At 37.9% G+C, this 18,051-nt stretch overlaps 1 protein-coding gene, 2 long non-coding RNA genes and 1 other non-coding gene across 4 annotated transcripts in view; 3 read left to right on the top strand and 1 right to left on the bottom strand.

Annotated features, from left to right (window-relative positions):
- The first annotated feature begins 206 nt into the window (after window positions 1-206).
- Window positions 207-1,588, top strand: LOC111339583 (uncharacterized protein F54H12.2). The gene is made up of 3 exons (XR_015993324.1): window positions 207-255; window positions 443-966; window positions 1,142-1,588. It is a non-coding gene; the product is annotated as an uncharacterized protein F54H12.2 (transcript).
- Window positions 1,589-2,913: 1,325 nt separating this feature from the next.
- Window positions 2,914-12,175, top strand: LOC111340351 (uncharacterized). Its single transcript, XR_002695744.2, has 6 exons — window positions 2,914-3,259; window positions 6,646-6,729; window positions 10,373-10,434; window positions 11,061-11,195; window positions 11,273-11,653; window positions 12,092-12,175. It is a non-coding gene; the product is annotated as an uncharacterized LOC111340351 (long non-coding RNA).
- Window positions 12,176-15,043: 2,868 nt separating this feature from the next.
- Window positions 15,044-18,051, top strand: part of LOC111340330 (angiopoietin-related protein 7-like) — a 33,895-nt gene continuing 30,887 nt past the window's right edge. Inside the window, exon 1 of the mRNA XM_088738825.1 lies at window positions 15,044-15,204. The gene's annotated coding sequence lies outside the window, so the exon portion shown is untranslated. The remainder of the gene's footprint in view (window positions 15,205-18,051) is intronic.
- LOC148720424 (uncharacterized) lies at window positions 15,582-17,654 on the bottom strand. Its single transcript, XR_015993271.1, has 2 exons — window positions 17,024-17,654; window positions 15,582-16,868 (listed from the first exon to the last, which is right to left on the bottom strand). It is a non-coding gene; the product is annotated as an uncharacterized LOC148720424 (long non-coding RNA).

Below are 18,051 nucleotides of genomic sequence, written 5' to 3'. Positions count from 1 at the left end.
TATCCGGAATATCAGGTGGGAGCTGGAATCAAAGACATGGTGAAAGATGTGGCGCGAGAAACGGGGAGAGGCCTTAAAAGGACATTCACGCAACGATCCCTGCCAGCATTACCTAGAGGGGTGAAGAGAGGAGTAAAAAGAGCTGCCAAACACGAAGCGAAGAGAAGAGTATCTAGAAAACTAGACGATATTTTAGCCGATTAAAGATGGTCTACTGGGGAGAGGCCAGAGAGGGGAGTGGTCATATAGGTGTGGGTACGATGCCGTGACGACCATATTAAAAAGGTATAAAAGAAGGAGACAAAGGGGAGGATTTGTACGTATAAAGAAAATACAAAGGCCTCGCCGACTCAGAAACGCAGGAGACGTTGATGTACCAACATTTCAATCAAAGGCGCAGAACAGAATCTGAGTTTGAATTTGTTTCGTGTCCCACCTGTAGACCTTTCTACGGTAAAGCCACGTTTTATGAAAGTATCACGTCAGACCTCTAGTATTACACCGATTAAAGTGTACGTGCCTAAACAGACCGAGTTTATCGATTTGATGAAAAGTTTTGTGGAATTAGATTTGGTGTTTAAAACCACAGACGATGGCAATCTCACGTCCAGAGCGGATAACAACGGTCACATCTTATGGCCCGTCACTAACATAGCACACTCTCTGTTTAATCAAGTGAATGTGAAACTCAATGGAACTCTCATCACTGAGCAAGTGGACATGTATCACCTGAAAGCCTACATTCAAACCCTCTTGAATTTCGATCGCGCAGATGGCGAAGCCATCTTAGGACCAGCGGGGTGGAGAAACAATATCGACACACCCGAGACGTATACGGCCAACAGTGTGACTACTGGAAACGGAGCCAATGATGCGTTATCCGCCAATCATAAAGCGAGTATCAAAACACAGAAAGCAGATGCCCGATCCTATCATGTGGGAGGAAAACACAGAGTGCTGAGAATGGTACCCTTTGTGGATATTTTTTAGAAAGGGAAATGGTTAGCGCCCAGGACAGAGATGGATTTAAAATTTTATCTCAATCCGGTAGCGCTTTACTTTAACGGGGAAGCCAATCCACCCGGGGAAGAAGTCCGTGTCAATGCAGACGATATCAAACTCACCTTTTATGTATGCTTAGTATCCCTCAAATCCTTCGGTGTATGACAACGCCATGAGCCTCATCACCAAGACCCCAGCTAAATATCTCATCATTCGTACAGAAATGCGACAGTTCCCACTCGATAATGGGGCTGCGTCAAAAGAAATCATCAATTCGTTTAACGGGAAAATACCACAGAGAATCGTGATGGGAATTCTCGCCACGACAGTCTTTAATGGACAATATGATAAAGATCCTTTTGTCTTTGGGAAATTTGGAGTGGAGTGGGTCAAACAGATTTGGAATGGGAAAGAATACCCATACGAGACGATGCAATTGAACACAAGGAACGGGTACAGAGATATGATGGGGTATCATAGGTTTTTGGAAGCGACGGGATGTCTGTATAGAAAGGGTGGAAACATGATTTGAGCTACTGATTGGGGGCATGGAAAGAATTGCACTTGTTTGCCTGGTCTAACGTAGCCAACGGAAGACACGACGATCCGCTATTGCTCCCTAAAGAAGAAGGATTTATTAACATCCAGCTGAAATGTGCAGCCCAAACAGCGCAGAGAACCATTGTGATTTACAGTGAATACGAAAGCATGCTGGAGATCGATGGGTTTAAAGGAGGCTAATAACCACATGGCAGGTCTTATAGTTTCTTTTAAAACATCGTAACGGACGATAACTCTCTAGAATCAAGCACGAGATCCTCAAGGAGCTTATGGCATCTGCTTAATGGCGGGAAGGTGAAGACAAGCTGTTTAATAGTTTTAAATCATTTCTTTTAATTTTCTGAGCTAATGGAATCGATAAAACAATTGGTGGCTGTGTTTTAACGTCGACACATGAAATTACATTTGATTAACTAGTAGCTCGTCAGAGTAATTTGATAGGAGCAAAATCACTTTATAGCTATAGCACGATATGCATCAGGTGTTTGTTATAGCCTCATAATACTTTGCACTTCCAAGTTTGAAAGAAAGTAAGATTTCCTGAAATGGTCCCTCAGTGAATAATTTTACGAAGAAAAGCTCCCAAGATTGGGAAACGCGTAATTTTCCATCTTCTCTTTCCCAGGAGCAAAGAAAAGGACCCGTCCACCTTCTCTATTTCCGATGTGGCAGCCTAATCAGATTACCTACGGTACGTCTAAATCCTCTCCCTCGATAGGTGATATAAATTACAGACTGATTCAGTTGGTGACATGAACTTGATTTAATTTGTGTTGAGCTTTGCTAAATCGCATAGCTTCAGGTGACCTGGAAAATCACCATTTTTGCAAGATTGATTGATTGTCATTTACTGAGCCACTAGGAAAATCGCTCCTGAAAACAGGCCGATGTTTGTCGTCTTTAGTCAAGAGTTTGTAATCTATAGATGAATGATAGCAAATGAGATTATTTCTTTGATTCAACAATAATTTCTAAGACTTTTAATCGCCCCTGGTCATGCAATAACGAATACATTTCAAGGAACATATTTACATAACAATATCATAGCTATTCATGCAACTGGCGGAAGGAAATCAATCATTTGTAGGCCAGTGACGTATTTTGCAATGGCTACACTAAGATATTGAACAGTTGGAAATATTTAACGAAAGGAATTATTTTCATTAAGTTGCCTTGTATATCGGTTCTTAAGACTACACGAAAGTACGCCTTATTATATCATTTCAGATATATAACATTAACATATCCTATACCTGATAAAGAAATCTATCCCAATTTTTGTTTCTACGCTATATGCAGTTCTCACGTGCTTGCATGATGTATTCAAACAAAGGTCAGCCCTAACGATTTCTTGTTATCCAATTACGAATTTCATCTTTTCTTAAAAAATCGTGTTATCCAATTAAACATTTCCTCATTTACTGCCACGGATAAGCAGTCTTGAACGGGACCCTCGTGACGGCCATTCTCTTTAAAATTGACACCTTTAGTGCTGTCTCTGGATATAAGGGAAGGAATTGACTATTATGACATGTGTGCATAAAACTACACGCAATCAGCAGTAGGTGCAGTCCTCGCACCCTATATAAGAACTTACCACCAAGGTCGTCGTCAATAAACTGTTTTTCCGCATCGAGGTACGTGCATCCAAAGAATTACACCAAAAGAATTACAATTCGATCCTCACAAGGAGTAGGTATGTAACATCTGACTGCTTGGTATGCAATTTGCAGTTTATCACGAGAGATTTAAACTTACGTGCTTAGATCTTATTCATTTATACTTTTTCAAACGAAGGGCTTTCCGTGAAACGTTTACCCCATTTACTGCTACAGCTGTTCAATTCTGAGTTGCTTAGTCTTACCAACTTTTACCACATAGGGTTTGCACGCTACACTCAGTAATTTTGCAAACAGCAAGAAGATCGCAGTATTTATCATCACTTGCACGGGAGCGAAGTCGAACTCTGAACGTTTTGGAACGTTTTTCGATGGTATTTCAGAATAAAGAACGCTCAGTTTATCTGACATATTCCAAGCTCGCGGTAGCCTATAATTTTCTTTTCTACTCAGTGTTCTGTGAAATTCGCTTTTCCAAACTACTGTGTCTCAGTTTTAGATTCCTTTTTGTTCGGGAAGATACAAATAGCAAGTCAATGTCGAGTCAATGAAAAGCTAGGTCAAAAATTATATACAATTTATAAAAATGGCTTCCCTAAAAATTATGATAATATTTACCTGATTCGAATTTTGAACGGTCTAAGATTTTAAGAACGAATGCTTCAGTCCTTTCAGTCCTTGCAGTTAGATTTTCAACTGACCAAATAGGCCTTTCAAACTCTCTGGATTTATGTCCTAACTCTTAACAAGCAGATAGATTTACAATACAAAGGTGAAGCTAGGCTTCTTCAAGATAGACTTCATTTTATTTTTAAATCAACCAATCCTATGCAGTTCGTTCGCTTCCTGTTCATTGTCACAGTGGCATAAAACTTATATTTCTTCAATCAATCTTTGCCTACGTGATTCATTTATACTCTCGAATCCACTTTAAAAGTTATTCCCTTAACTGTCTTGATTTAATTCAATCAGTCTAATTCGATTGCGATACAATTTCTTTGAGAAAACGAATACTTATGGTAAATTGCCAAAGCGAGCGATTAAGGACTTGAACCGTAGCTAGAGTTATTAGCTTTCGCTTTAACTCACTGGCATGACATGCGATGATATGCTTCTTCGAACTTTCACCTAAATATAGAAAACATTTCACCCACGTTAAGGTTTTACGTTCTCAAAAAACAAAACTTTACATATATATATATAGGAAGTCTGCAAGTCGATTTTCGCGTGGAACAGTGCTCAATACGTTGAAGCAGAGCAGAATAAATATTATGAGAGGAAAAAAGGACGTAACTACATTTCCCGAGAAGCCTGTTTCGTGAATCGCTTCACTCTTCAGGGGTTTAATCCAGGGATTAAACCCCTGAAGAGTGAAGCGATTCACGAAACAGGCTTGTCGGGAAATGTAGTTACGTCCTTTTTTCCTCTCATAATATTATATATATATATATATATATATATATATATATATAAGAGATTTATTATCCAACACGGAACATTCTTATTTCAATGTGGGCGAATTTCGTGGATATTTTTGGAGTACAAATATTGCGTGATATTTGTACTCGTCTCGCGCGTTATTCGCACTCTAAAAAGCACAGTTGCATAATAATTCTCGATACTTGAAACAAGGCATTTTAAGCGTGAGGGTTGATAATCCTCTGTATTTTCGTGGAACGGGCGAAGAAGCTACTAAAGATACATGTTTAATTTCCTCGTTCTTTTCGTCGCAAAACTTCTTTGAACAGTTTTAAACCTCTCTGCTTCGTTTTCTCAGTTTTTTCTCTATCTGAGTTTATGTTCTGTATTCGTTCTCTTCCACCCAATCCCATACAGAAATTCTCCAATCATCTTTTGTAAATGATTTGATCTCATGCATAGACAACCCCAACAGAGAATTCTAATAATCTTCCGCACAGTTTGAAAATCAAAACGCTACCAGTCAACAAAAAGAAGCGTAGCCGGCCTGTCAAGCAGGTTTTTTACAGTACAAAACTTTTAACCACCTGTCCAAGATCGCAGGATATTTGTACACGACTTGCACGTTGTTTGTTATCTACTTTGTGCATTTGAATAATAAAAAGATAAACTCACTCTGGAAACGGTGGAACGTTTGATACGCTCAGAAAAGTGTAAATATTATTATTAGTTAACGAGTCAGTCGTCTGCACCGCCAAAATGTAAGTATGCCACGAAACAGCTACAAGGTAATTCGTCTCCTCTATCAAAGCAAACAAATAAATGAACTGCCTGTCGAACAACTCAGCGATGACGTATGTAAAACACAAGATCGACAAAGACCTGATAGCATCTGCTTGTGAACGGAGGAAAATGTTGCTCAAGGGAATAATTTCATTCTAATGATTTTTAAAATAGTTTTTTTAAATCATGTCTACAACTGTTAAAACAGTTATAGTCGTCATAACTGTTTGGGCAAGATAACGCGGGATTTTATGGATGGATTTATAAAAACTGCTTGAAGAAGCTTAAGGTTAGAGTCCCCGGAAAATTGCCAACGTTTTTCTTTCTTATCTTTTTCTTAAGTTATATTTAAAATCAAATGTTTGGACTATCTGTGTTTGATTTCTTTTATATTTAAGTTATAAACTCTTTTTTAGACTTTTTAAATTCCATTTCTTTTAATAATATTAATGGCACGAAATGGTTTTCAACCATTTTCTGCAAGGCAATGAAAATATATGCGTACTGAGGCATAACTTTTTGAGATTTTTGAGCGTACTGCACCATAGATTCCTTGCGTGAAACTTAGGAACTGGGAAAGAGCAACAATTTGGTTGAAAGAATCTGTTTGTGTCGTCTGCATTAAGGCGTGTCGAAACAGTAGCCATGCAGCTCCTTATCCATTAATTTCTAGCATTTCAGAGTGAATTTCTCAACGTCCTTTTATTCGCTTTGCAATATTCATTGCCATTCACGCATCTAACAAAGGGAAATCTATCACTAGGAGGCCAATGATGTACTATACTAAATATAATGCATTTACCAGACTTTACATGTCAAACAGCAGGAAAAATTCTTAATTTTACTTTGATCCGTAACTCTGAAGATTAGTTAGCTGACACTTTCATAAATTGATCATGAATCCTAAGATTTAGGTTGATAACTTATCTCAAATTCTTACAGTACATTTACGTTGTTCTCGCGAACCTGCACATCTTCAAACCAATTGAATGTCGATCCTTAAAGTTTGTTGTTTTCTAGTTTAGGAAGTCGTCTTTCACTTCCTCTAAAGGTGGATTGTCTGGTCTAACAAATCGTTAACCTTCCGTGCGAGTTTGAGAATGGAAATATGAATTTTTTTACGAGTATGTTGGGCCCCAATCTAGGAAACTCTCGATAAAATTAAAGCGTTGAGCTGTCTCGTGCGATAAGAATTTCTTACCCCTACGATTTGACAGCAGATGAGGTTTGCTTGTTGCTGATAGTTTTTTTTTTTTCCCAGATATGTATTTCGTGGTTAAAAAAAGCAACAATATATGCTCTTTTGTCAGTTCTTATGAGGAAAGCGAAGGAGGCGGTTTAAAAGGTAATTAAAAAAGTGAAGCGAGTGCACTCAAGTTTTAGTAAAGTCAGCTTCGGTAAAACCCTACTACTAACAGACATTTTCTAAAGAGTTTCTTTTTAATTCTTCTTTCTTTTTGTCGGTCCTCACCCAAAACAAATGATTTTTGTGCAGCTGCATACAATAACCAGCAATCGTGTGTGTCTTTGGCTGTTTTGTATACAATTTCCTTATGATTACTTAATCACCGGTAGAACATTTCAAGGAACAATTTTCATTGGTGTTATTGAATATTACACTAGCTGCCTGCAATGAACTTTCTGGATTTCTGTTCGTGTCAATACACAATGAATACTGCGATGTGAAGTAAACTGAGATAATCCTTCTGATAAGATGCTACTGGGGCGTAGCTGTCAAATCAGTTAACGGTAATTCTTAAACATTTCCTTTTAATTGCATCTTAGCGAGTAATCTTAAATGCAGATAAAACCACCAAAAAGACTTAATCCTGTTCCTAAACTGTCATATGATATCTGTGTCCGGAAGTGAAATCGTCAAACACTCCGACCTGGATTGATTGATTGATCAGTTGATTTATTGCTTGATAGTCCATGGTATTTTATGGGCTCTTATACTCTACTCCGCCCTAATAGGAGTATGCTGTGTCACGAAATGTACAATCAAATGTTACGGAATATATAATATAAATGGTTGGGAGTAAGGTTTCTTTTAAAACAATTCAAAAGGACGATATCTCTCTAGTATAAAACTTGTGATAATCAAATAGCTTATTTATGACATTCGCTTAATGGCACCGAGGTCAAGAATGCTTTTTCAAGTAAATTACTCGTAAATCATTTGTTCTTTTTCATAACTGTGCGAGCTAATTAAATCAATAAAACAATGTGTGGTGGCGTTTTCAAGTCGCCGGATAAAATTATCGCTTGTTAGAGGAGCACGCGCTCAATTAAATCAATTTGTCAAAGTTATGACGAAAGATGCAAATGGTGTTGGCATTTAACATGTTGCATTTGCATGGTGGAAAGAAAGGAATTATCCTTGAGTGCCATGCCGGTGAATGATTTCAAAAAAGAAAGCTTCTGAGCTGAAACGTAGATATATCATTAGTTTTCCCCACTTGGGAAGATGGAAATGCCAAGTTAATGTCGAGTCACTGGCAAGCTAGATCAACAAATACAATCAGTTTTTGAAAATGGCTTCCCTAACAAGTATCATGTGAATATTTTGCTGATTCATCGTCCATTGTGCCGAATTTCGTTTAGACGGCCTAGGATTTAAAAAGCGAATGTTTCAGTCCTTAAAATTACATTTCTTACTTACAATGATACCTGCCTTCTTGTTGCTACTCAAAACATGATGATGGCCACGACCTTGAAATAAGTGCATCATTTTTGCAACAGGAACAACGAGGCGCAATTTGCATGTCTTTTTCAGTTAGTACTGGTCTAAATACACTAATTCAAAGACACATACTGGCAGTACAATTTAGTTTTACCGCTAACGTATTCCATACGAGACTCTAAATAAAACGAATAACAGAAGGAAAAACTATAGTCTGAGTTGTTCCTTCTCAGGGAGAAAAACCCATGCGTCATGTAACATGCCGCCAAAGCCAGGCCTTTGCCAATCGGTATTTAGAATACGACTTTATCAGGACATATCTCAAGAGAACTAACTGGAGTGTAGCTTTCTGTTGCATTATGTGTTAGGGGTCAGAAAATTTGTGGATTTAAGTTTCAGAAAGCAAGTTACTTTCAATACAAATGTGAAATAACTGGTAATGAAGTAAAGTTTATCTGACCTTCGGATTTAAAGCAAATAAAGCCATAACCCCTGCAGGTGAGCGAAAATTTTAATTGCACAAGTGAAACAGAATCCTGAAAAAACAATCAGGCTTCGACGAGATTCGAACCCGTGCTTTCCAGATACGAAGCCACACAAAACAATACGTTGTGATCGATACCAATTTTAGAGGGTTTTTTTCCTTCCCATGGTAGAATATGACGCAACATAATTGGCAATGAATTAGAATCCGCCAGCCTTGCTCCCAGCGGGTAGCCTCCTTAGTCAAATGGTAATAATGCATAACTAGTATGAGTAGGCACCAGTTCGAATCCCGCATTTGCTAAAGTTGCAGCTTACTTGCGACTATCATGGCTTCACTTGATTGCAAAGGTGAAACTAAGCGACGTCTTAAGGTCAGACTCAGTTCCCAAAACTAGCATTAAATCAAAACTGCCACAATTTTTTACCATTCCCTTCTCTTCCTATTCACTGCCACAGTAGCATGTAGCTAATGTTTCTTGAACCAATCCTTGCCTCCCGTGATTCACTTGGAAAAGCAAGAGTCCATTTTAATGGATGTTGTCTATTGTTTACATTTCATTCAATCCGTTTAATCAAGGGATCATATGATCTCTTGGTTTGATTTGATTGAGAAGGAATTTCTTTGAGAAAACGAACACTCTGGGAAAACGCCAAAGCGAGAGATTAAGGAGCTGAACTGGGAAATAAATATCGGCTTTCACTTTTAACCCTTTCACTTTCAAGTTCAATGTTAAAGATTTGTGAAAGAATTAACTTCACAAGATTGTGTTGATGCTTCTTTAGGTCGTCCGCATTACGTATGAAACGGTGGGTTTATTGTCTGAGTTTCCAAATTTCCGAAAAATGTACAACCTCCAGAGCTTGGCAAGAATTTTCAAGATAAGATTCTGGAAACTTTCTTTTGTATTCGATTTTTTTAACTGAAGTTTCAGGAAATTGTTATCAATTGGAACCATTTTCAAATTTGTGACTCCAAGAAGGCGATCCCAGAAAAAAAACTGTCATTTGTTCCAACACGCGAATTTTATTTCAGAGTATACGGTTGCAATTACTCTCGCTAAAAAAAACCGGAGTAAATACAAGTAACAGAGGAAGACAAATGCAAAGGAATCGAAAGCGACTTCACAATTGAGGAAAATGAATTACAGGACAAAGATAGCTACAAATTTGCACCTTTTGGGATAGGAAACAACAAATATTCGACACGCTCAGGTGTCAAACCGGAAAAAGTCATTGCACAGACTCGCAACGTCGTTTATTTATTCATTTAAGGTAATTCCGGTCGCTAGATATTTTATGTTGAATAGGAAACAAGAGATGACGAAACCAGGTGAAATTAAGATTATTCTGTAAGACTGGCTGATTTCTGAACACCAGCCGAAACGACGCCAAGTTACATTCAAGTAATAAGATAAACGTACCAGTTCTCATGAACTCCGCACGAAACTGACGAAAGGCGAACTACGACACTGTGTCGGAAACCGCAGTAAAATTAGTACCATAAGTTCTATTTTAATAATAAGTGATGACGGGAGATCGAAACTTTCACAAATTGAGACAATAGAGGTTTATCTCCTTTTTTTTTTCCTTTTTTTTTTTCGCTTTGCTGATATGATAAAAGGAAATTCGCTCATACTTTGTCAGCTCTTCACGAAGAACGAAAAAGGCGGGCGGTTAGAGTGATTAAATAAGAGAAGTGAACTTAGCTGTAAGTCCTATCAGTCTTTACTGCTACACTTTTTCTAAAGAATTTGGATTCTTTAGCAAACGTTTTTTTTCTTGAAAACTTTTATTTTCTTGAAAACTTTTTTTCCCGCAGCCTTTGTGAAACAACAAACAACACCAGCAGAAATACAATGAGGCGCATACAACAAGGAATAGGTATGTAAAATCTGGATGTTTGGTATACAATTTGTAGTGCTTACATCTAATACTTACTTTTTCACACATAGGATCACTTGTGAAACGTTTATGCCTTTTCATGTCAAAGCTTTTGAATTTGAAGAGGCTTAAAGTTGTAACAACTGCCTTTGACGTGGGGCTTATGTGCGACTCTAAATTTAGTAACCCTATTAAACTAAAAATAAATCGACTTTAACGAATAAACCTTGAAACAAGTTGAATTTTTTTTCGATGCTGGTTCCAAGAAAAGCACACATAGTCAGTTTATCTCACAAAGTTGAACTTTTACGCACGTGGCAGTATATAACACCTTTCTTTTTTTTTTTTTCTGAGTTCTGTTCAATTAAATTTCCACACTCGATCGGCTCATTCAATCCTCTCATTGTAAAAATTTCTTTGTAGCCAGCAAATTCAGTTTTAAATTAACTTTTGCCTTAAGAACGTCAAGTCACTGTCTAGTTGGCTGATAATTGACAATCAATTTTTCTATGAAAACCACGTGATCCACCGCCCCATTCTAATTTTGGTGTAGTTTTTATCAATATTTCTCCTATTATTATTGTTGTTATTATAATCATTATTGCATAATGACCTCTTTCCTTTAGGTTTTGCTACGCTGTTTCTGGCACTTTCTGGAACTTTTGAAATTCTACCATCCTTGCCTACAGCCCCGAAAGAGTGCCAAAGAAACCATGCTGACTACTTGGAAGAAACAACGAAAGAAAGGATGACATGTATAAGTAAGATTCTTTACGCTCGTATGTGTGTTGATTCCCCTTATTCGTTTTCATAATAATCTTTAATCCTTTTTTTATAGCTAAAAACTGTGCTAAGCTGTAAAAATCCGGCCTAAGGATCAGCGGTGTCTACAAAATCGACTCAGACGGTTTAGGTGCCTTTAAGGTGTATTGTGACCAAACAACAGCCGGTGGGGGGTGGATAGTGTTTCAGAAGAGATTGGATGGCTCTGGTGATTTTAACCGCACTTGGGATGACTACAAACATGGCTTTGGTAACTCCATTGGTGAATTTTGGCTCGGACTGGACAAGATAAACCGCCTGACACGAAACAAGACAAAAAACTTGCTGCGAGTTGATCTGGCAATAGCAACTAGCAAAACTGTTCACGCTGAGTATGGCTGGTTCGGGATTGGGAACGAGACAGCTATGTACCGGCTGTACATTGGCAATGTTACAAGTAAGTCAGTTTTTTCAACTTACTTTCAATTTTTTTAAATTACTTCGCTCTCATCGCCAAAGACCTCCCTCCCTTAGCTCCAATATATTGAGAAAACAGTTGATTATCTCAGCTTTAGCAGAATATAAAAATCTAATCATCATCTAGATGCTTTGCCCTACTTCGTTATTGGAGATTAAAACAATAGTTTGTGGCTAACCGAAATAATTTCATTGAGACAGTGTGTTACTATTGTTTAAATTGAGTTATGTTCTGTTTTTGTTGTTGTCGTTGTTGTAGTTGCTGTTTTTTTCCTTTTTTGTGGCAAACACCAACTTAAATGCTTCTAAGGTGTTATGCTGACTTTGAAATTACGCGAACTCCTTTATTTTATTTTGGAACAGAAGAAACTGTTTCTTCTGATTCCCTCGGTCCTCACAGAGACTTTGTTTTTTGTAGCTGGGATAGAGATCCAGCTGATTATGCTGGCGCTCAAAAAAGAAGCGGAGGCTGGTGATATAGCAACAGTAGTGATTGTAACATATGTGTGAACTGCGGTTATGAGACGTATATGAGCACGATCCTTCGCAGTAAAGTACTATTTGAGCAATAGTGAAAATCAGACCTGAAAAAAATTTCAGGCCTGTACGGGATTCGAACCACTGACCTCTGCGATACTAGTGCAGCGCTCTACCAATTGAGCTAACAAGCCAACTGGGAGCAGGCCATCAAATTAATTCGACATAAACCCGTAGATGATAAATCAAACAACAACAAACATATGAAACATATGTGTGAACTGCGGTTATGAGACGTATATGAGCACGATCCTTCGCAGTAAAGCACTATTGCTCAAATAGTGCTTTACTGCGAAGGATCGTGCTCATATACGTAAGTAGTGATTGTGCTATTTGGTCAAATCTCAACGGAAATTATCCACTTTTTGGGAATGAAACCGGGGCCGATATCCACTGGGGAGAATTAGTTGAAAACAGTCTTGAGGGCAGCGTTCCCACATCAACTGAAATGAAAATTAGACCGATCGATTTTTTGTAGAACTTTCTTCATGAGGGTACAATGATTTTCACGGATTCTAATCGGTTGTTTTGGAGGTGATAAGCAGTGTATTAATGGCCGAGTAAAGGCGATTCCCTCGTTGATTACGATCATGATTTGCAGATGCGAGTCCACGTGGCCTTGCTTGAATTTATATATATTCCTATGGGGAAACGCCATCGTAAACCGTCTCCCAGTGTATACTTTGTAACCCATGATTTGAAAATGCTACAGTTCAAAGATAAGTTCGTTTGCTGTCGAAATCAAACCAAAACATCCTTTTACATAGTTTTATTGTATCTTACTCAGTGATTTATGCGCGTGTTTAAAGTTCAAAATGATGAAATTTACATCTGCCCAATCGATGCTGTTTTAAAACATTAAGGAGTAGTTTCTACCACAAATATTTTACAATATGCTGATAAGGAAAATGACGACATATAGAGTCAACTATAGCCATTTGGATTATTAGATGTAAAGAGAGTACATCTTCGTTATTTGCTTTGGTATCGCATTTATTTGATTCTCAGGAAGACTTTATAACATGGGGAACGCTACATTCCATGTATTCTTTTAAATGAAATCAAAACGATGGTGTGACAACTTGCAAATAATTTCTCATAGATGAATCTTCTCATTACACCAAGGTTGATTTATAAGGATGCATATACATGTTGTAGCGTTATGAGCCATTAGCTGGAGTTTATATAAATATATATATTTTTTCCATTTTCTCCGGTTCTTTTCTTTGTAATAATTTTTAAAACTTTGTTATTTTAGCGCTACCAGTAAAGCCATTGAAGATGATATTACAAAAAAAAAAACTTTTAGATATGTGTTTCATCATACGATAAAATGAAGACTGTTTTACATTATTTATGTATTAATATCGATAGCCTGATGGTCGTATTGCCATGGCAACCCACTGATCACAGACTTTATCCCATCTTCAAAGATTTTTTTTCTGCATATGATTCCGACTACAATAAAAAAAGGAAAAGTATTTCATTCCAAGAAGTAAGAAAAACGCCATCGTGCATATCTACATCAAAACAATCATTATTGTTGCCGGAGAAAGCTAATCCATATCAAGTAGAGAGGTGCAGGGTGGGGGGGGGGGGGAGTGGGACCGAGGTCGTTTTTCCCTCCCGTACGGCCTGCGGGTGTGAAAGGGTGCGTAAATAAATAAATAAATAAATTTTAATTAGTTGTATAGCCCTATTTACATGTACAGATCAATAGTGCTTAATTTATTATTTATTTATTTATTTATTATTTATTTAAATTTATTCAATGACATATATTGCTTTTAAAATAATGGCAGGTGCTGTTTTTTGCGTAGACGACAAAGGCGAGTTTTCGGGTTGATAGCGAACTTAAAGTGAAATTACGGAATAAGAAACGATTACATATGATCAGAGCAGAGTTAATGAATAATTAATAGATGCTACGTATCTTTCTACCATCGGAAAATACCTCACTTCCCAAACTAAGATAGAAATTTTATCAAGATAACTGAAAGAAAACTAACGTGCTCACTTTATCCCCCTTTTACTAAAGTCCTTATTATTATCATTTCAACTTCCCAGACTTGGCGAAAACCAATTTTGTTATTCTATTATTTTTTTTCCTTGATTAAGTCCTTTACAAAAGATGGTCAATATTTCACTGTTCTCAAATGGCGCTTATTGCACCCGAAAAAATAACTTGTCGTGGGTCTATAATTATATCCCCTCTCTAAATGTGGTCGCACGTTTGAAAAAATTTCACTTAACCTACTACACCAAACTACACCTACTACACTTAATTACACTTACTACACCTACTACACTTAATTACACTTACTACACCTACTAGTGGAGGCGCGGTGGTCTCATGGTTAGTGCGCTCAACTCCGGATTGAGTAGTCCGGGTTCGAGTCCTGGCCGGGGAGGTTGTGATGTGTCCTTGAGCAAGACACTTTACGCTGACAGTGCCTCTCCTCATCCGGGAGAATTTAATGGGTACCGGCGAATTTAATACTGGGGGTAACCCTGCGATGGACTAGTATCCGACCTACTACACTAGACTACACGTACTACACTAAACTACCCCAAACTACACCCAACTACACCTACTATACTAGACTAATAATAATAATATTAATAATAATAATAATAATAATAATAATAAGAGTAATAAAGGTTTACTAAAATTCAAAAAGTTAATTGGCTCTTCTATGCTAAAATTACTATACTAATCGAATTACGTTATATCATATAGTTTACAATAAATCACACTCTAATTAAGAGATAATTTATAAACAAGCGAAAAGGCCTGAGATTCATGTTTCTAATCTCTTTCCAGCGTTATTAAAAAGATATGATGTCAATTTACTCTTAAAGAATCGAAAGTCCGTACAGTTCCGCAGATAACTTGGTAATTCATTGAGAATGCTGCTGAGCTGTCTTGAAAAGTACCAGTTTCGATGGGCACCTTTAATCTGACGTCGCAGGACCAGCGTAGATTTCTTGCCGGTACGTGTATTTCGAGTTTTAAGTACTGTGGCCAAAGGTCAAAATATAGTGCTTTGAATACGCACTGCAGTAACTGATAACTTCTACGCTCTATCACCGGTACCCAGCCCAGCTGTAGGCAGTCTGCTTCTTTCGCATAGCGACCTAGTACATAACCCGCGCATACATTTTGGACTCTTTGTAAGCGCTTTTGCTGACACAATGACAATGGATAGAACACTGTAGATTGCACTGTAAACTGCACTAACCCATACCAAATTACTAAAAAAAACTACACCTCCTACAACAAACTATACCAAACCACACCTACTACACCATATGACAACAAACTACACCTACTACACTTTCTTCTCTATTGTATTGTGGAACAAGCGTTGTTTTGTTTTGTTTTTGTTTTGTTTTTTACTTAGTTAGTGTAGAACGTTGTTCTATATTCGTGACGGTAGTCATGGAAGTATCAGTGTATTCAGTGACTTGGAATTCTATGTCACGTTATATCTAGCGTGATCAAATGAAAATGTGTCTAGATTCAATAATAATTGCAATTTTGAATTTATAACCATAAAAAAACGCAATCATGCATCAAGACGTTGCATTGTACTACTACGTTATTAACTAATTTTGAATGTTTTCGAGCTCAGACCAAGTTCTGATGGGATATCTATCTTTAGCAAAAGAGCTTCGAAAATATTTTCTTGAAATTTCTATTCAAAAAGAAATCCACAACCTAATAAAACCGATGGTAAAATTCAAATGATTTATTTGTTTAGAAGAAGACAATCCTACATGATATTGTAGGCTCAATTGGTAAAGCGCTGCACTAGTATCGCAGAGGTCAGTGGTTCGAATCCCGTACAGGCCTGATTTTTTTTCAGATCTGATTTTCGCTATTGCTTAAATAGCGCTGTCTACTGCGAGGATCGTGCATCATACGTAGGATATTGTACAAAACATTTTTTCTTAGTTTTCTTTATAAATACCTCAATGTTTCCTAATTTCAACTTAAATGAAATATTTACACCAATAAATAGGCCTAGATACGGCTAGTATCTATAGAAACCCCGGTTTTCCAAGGGTCTTTGAAGTGCAAAATGTCTTCTTCGGAACTGGTCTAGGTGGAACATGTGCACTAAAAACGACGAACACTTACATAAGTGGTCTGTCCTGATCGCTAACTGTCCCTATTCAACTGTGATTGGTCACCTGTATGCATTCAGTTTTTCACTGCAGTTACCTGGTCTTGGTAAGAAAGACGGTCCGCCTGTACATACATACATACATACATAGGTTAGTTGACCACTCCCCATGGGGGATTTTCAGGACCAATTCCCACCCATCCCAGCCCAGGGGAGGACATCCACAACTCAGTAATCTCGTGCGTGGGAAATTAACGTCTCCTACCCCTAACCCAGCAGGAGACGCGGCCTACGGTTTATTCGTCCTTATCGGAGAAGACTAGAATATCTATCCATTTCTTGATTATAGAAAGGTAGTAAATTCTCCTCACTTATTTTAAGACTATAAGCCTGTCTCCGGGAATTTAAAGGAGACTGTGTTAGGGTCTGTGATGGCTTTTTAAACCGGTTTCACGGGTTTCTCTGAAAGTTGAACCCCAGCGTTTTCTCTTCTCTTCGTGACTTGGCTCGTCGATTTTGAAACCAATACTAAAACGAAAAAAGGAAAAAGGTATTACAATAAGCTCTTTTAGATATTATCACTCGATTACGGAAAGCTGCAGATGTTGCAACTGTATTCGGATTTTTCTTCAAATGACCGTTATACGAGAGGAACAGACTAGAAATCAGTGTAAGGTTAAAACCTCTTGAGGTAACTCATCCTCTGACTCCTGGCCGTGATCTCAATCCTCTTCACCGAGTCCTCTTCGTCTTCAGGCATCAATTATAGCCGCTGCACGTATGTTCGTTCTAGTTCCCATACTTCAAGCATCGATCGAGAAGGTTGTACGCTGCCATTTCTTCTTCGCCCTCTTTTCGGCAATCTATCGGCTTCACCGTCACAATCACTGGTGGAAACGGCATAATTATAAGAAGAAGATGATTGTGGGCTGTTCTCGCCACAGTTGCGTTCAGGACTCAGTGTGTGACAGGAGTCGCAGCGGTACTCAGTCAAAGCTGTTAAAAGATGATTCTCATGAGCCTGCAATTTTTTGAAGACAGAGATGTAACAGTAATTGCATCAAGCACTGAATGAAGATTCCACTCAACTCAAAGCCTTATTTATACTCTAAAGGCTGTCCCCATTACAAAACAACAAAGTGGCGCGACAAACAAACAAATCGTTTACATTGTCACATGTCAAAAGTGATTTTAACAGATATTCTAAATGATAAAACACTCAGATCACACTCTCCCTAACGGCTGAGAAAGTCGCCTAAAGAAGGCTTTCGACCTAGTTGACCATAGCTGTTTGTTACAGAAGTTAGAGCACTATGGTGTCAGAGGGAAAAGTCTCACATGGTTCCAGAACTACCCAGGATCTCGTACACAGTGAGTACGATTTGGACAGGACTTGTCATCAAGCCTCTCCATTAAATATGGTGTCCCACAGGGATCCCTTCTGGGACCACTACTTTTCGTTATACACATCAATGACCTGCCAAGCTGTCTCAAAACACGCACATCAGTATGTATGCTGATGATATAGTCATCTATTGCTCAGGTGCAAACCCAAAGGAGATAAAGAAGGCCCTACAAGAAGACCTAAAACGGGTTGTAACTTGGATGGAAATAAATCGACTGGTTCTGAACATACATACATATGCTTTATTTAATCTCGAATTTGGAGTAGCTAAAGAATAAGCTTGTATCTTCGAGTTACAAGTATAAT

This window comes from Stylophora pistillata, chromosome 11, assembly GCF_964205215.1.
Source record: "Stylophora pistillata chromosome 11, jaStyPist1.2, whole genome shotgun sequence".
Classification (NCBI taxonomy): Eukaryota; Metazoa; Cnidaria; class Anthozoa; order Scleractinia; family Pocilloporidae; genus Stylophora; species Stylophora pistillata.
This window is presented reverse-complemented; position numbering and strand designations above follow the sequence as displayed.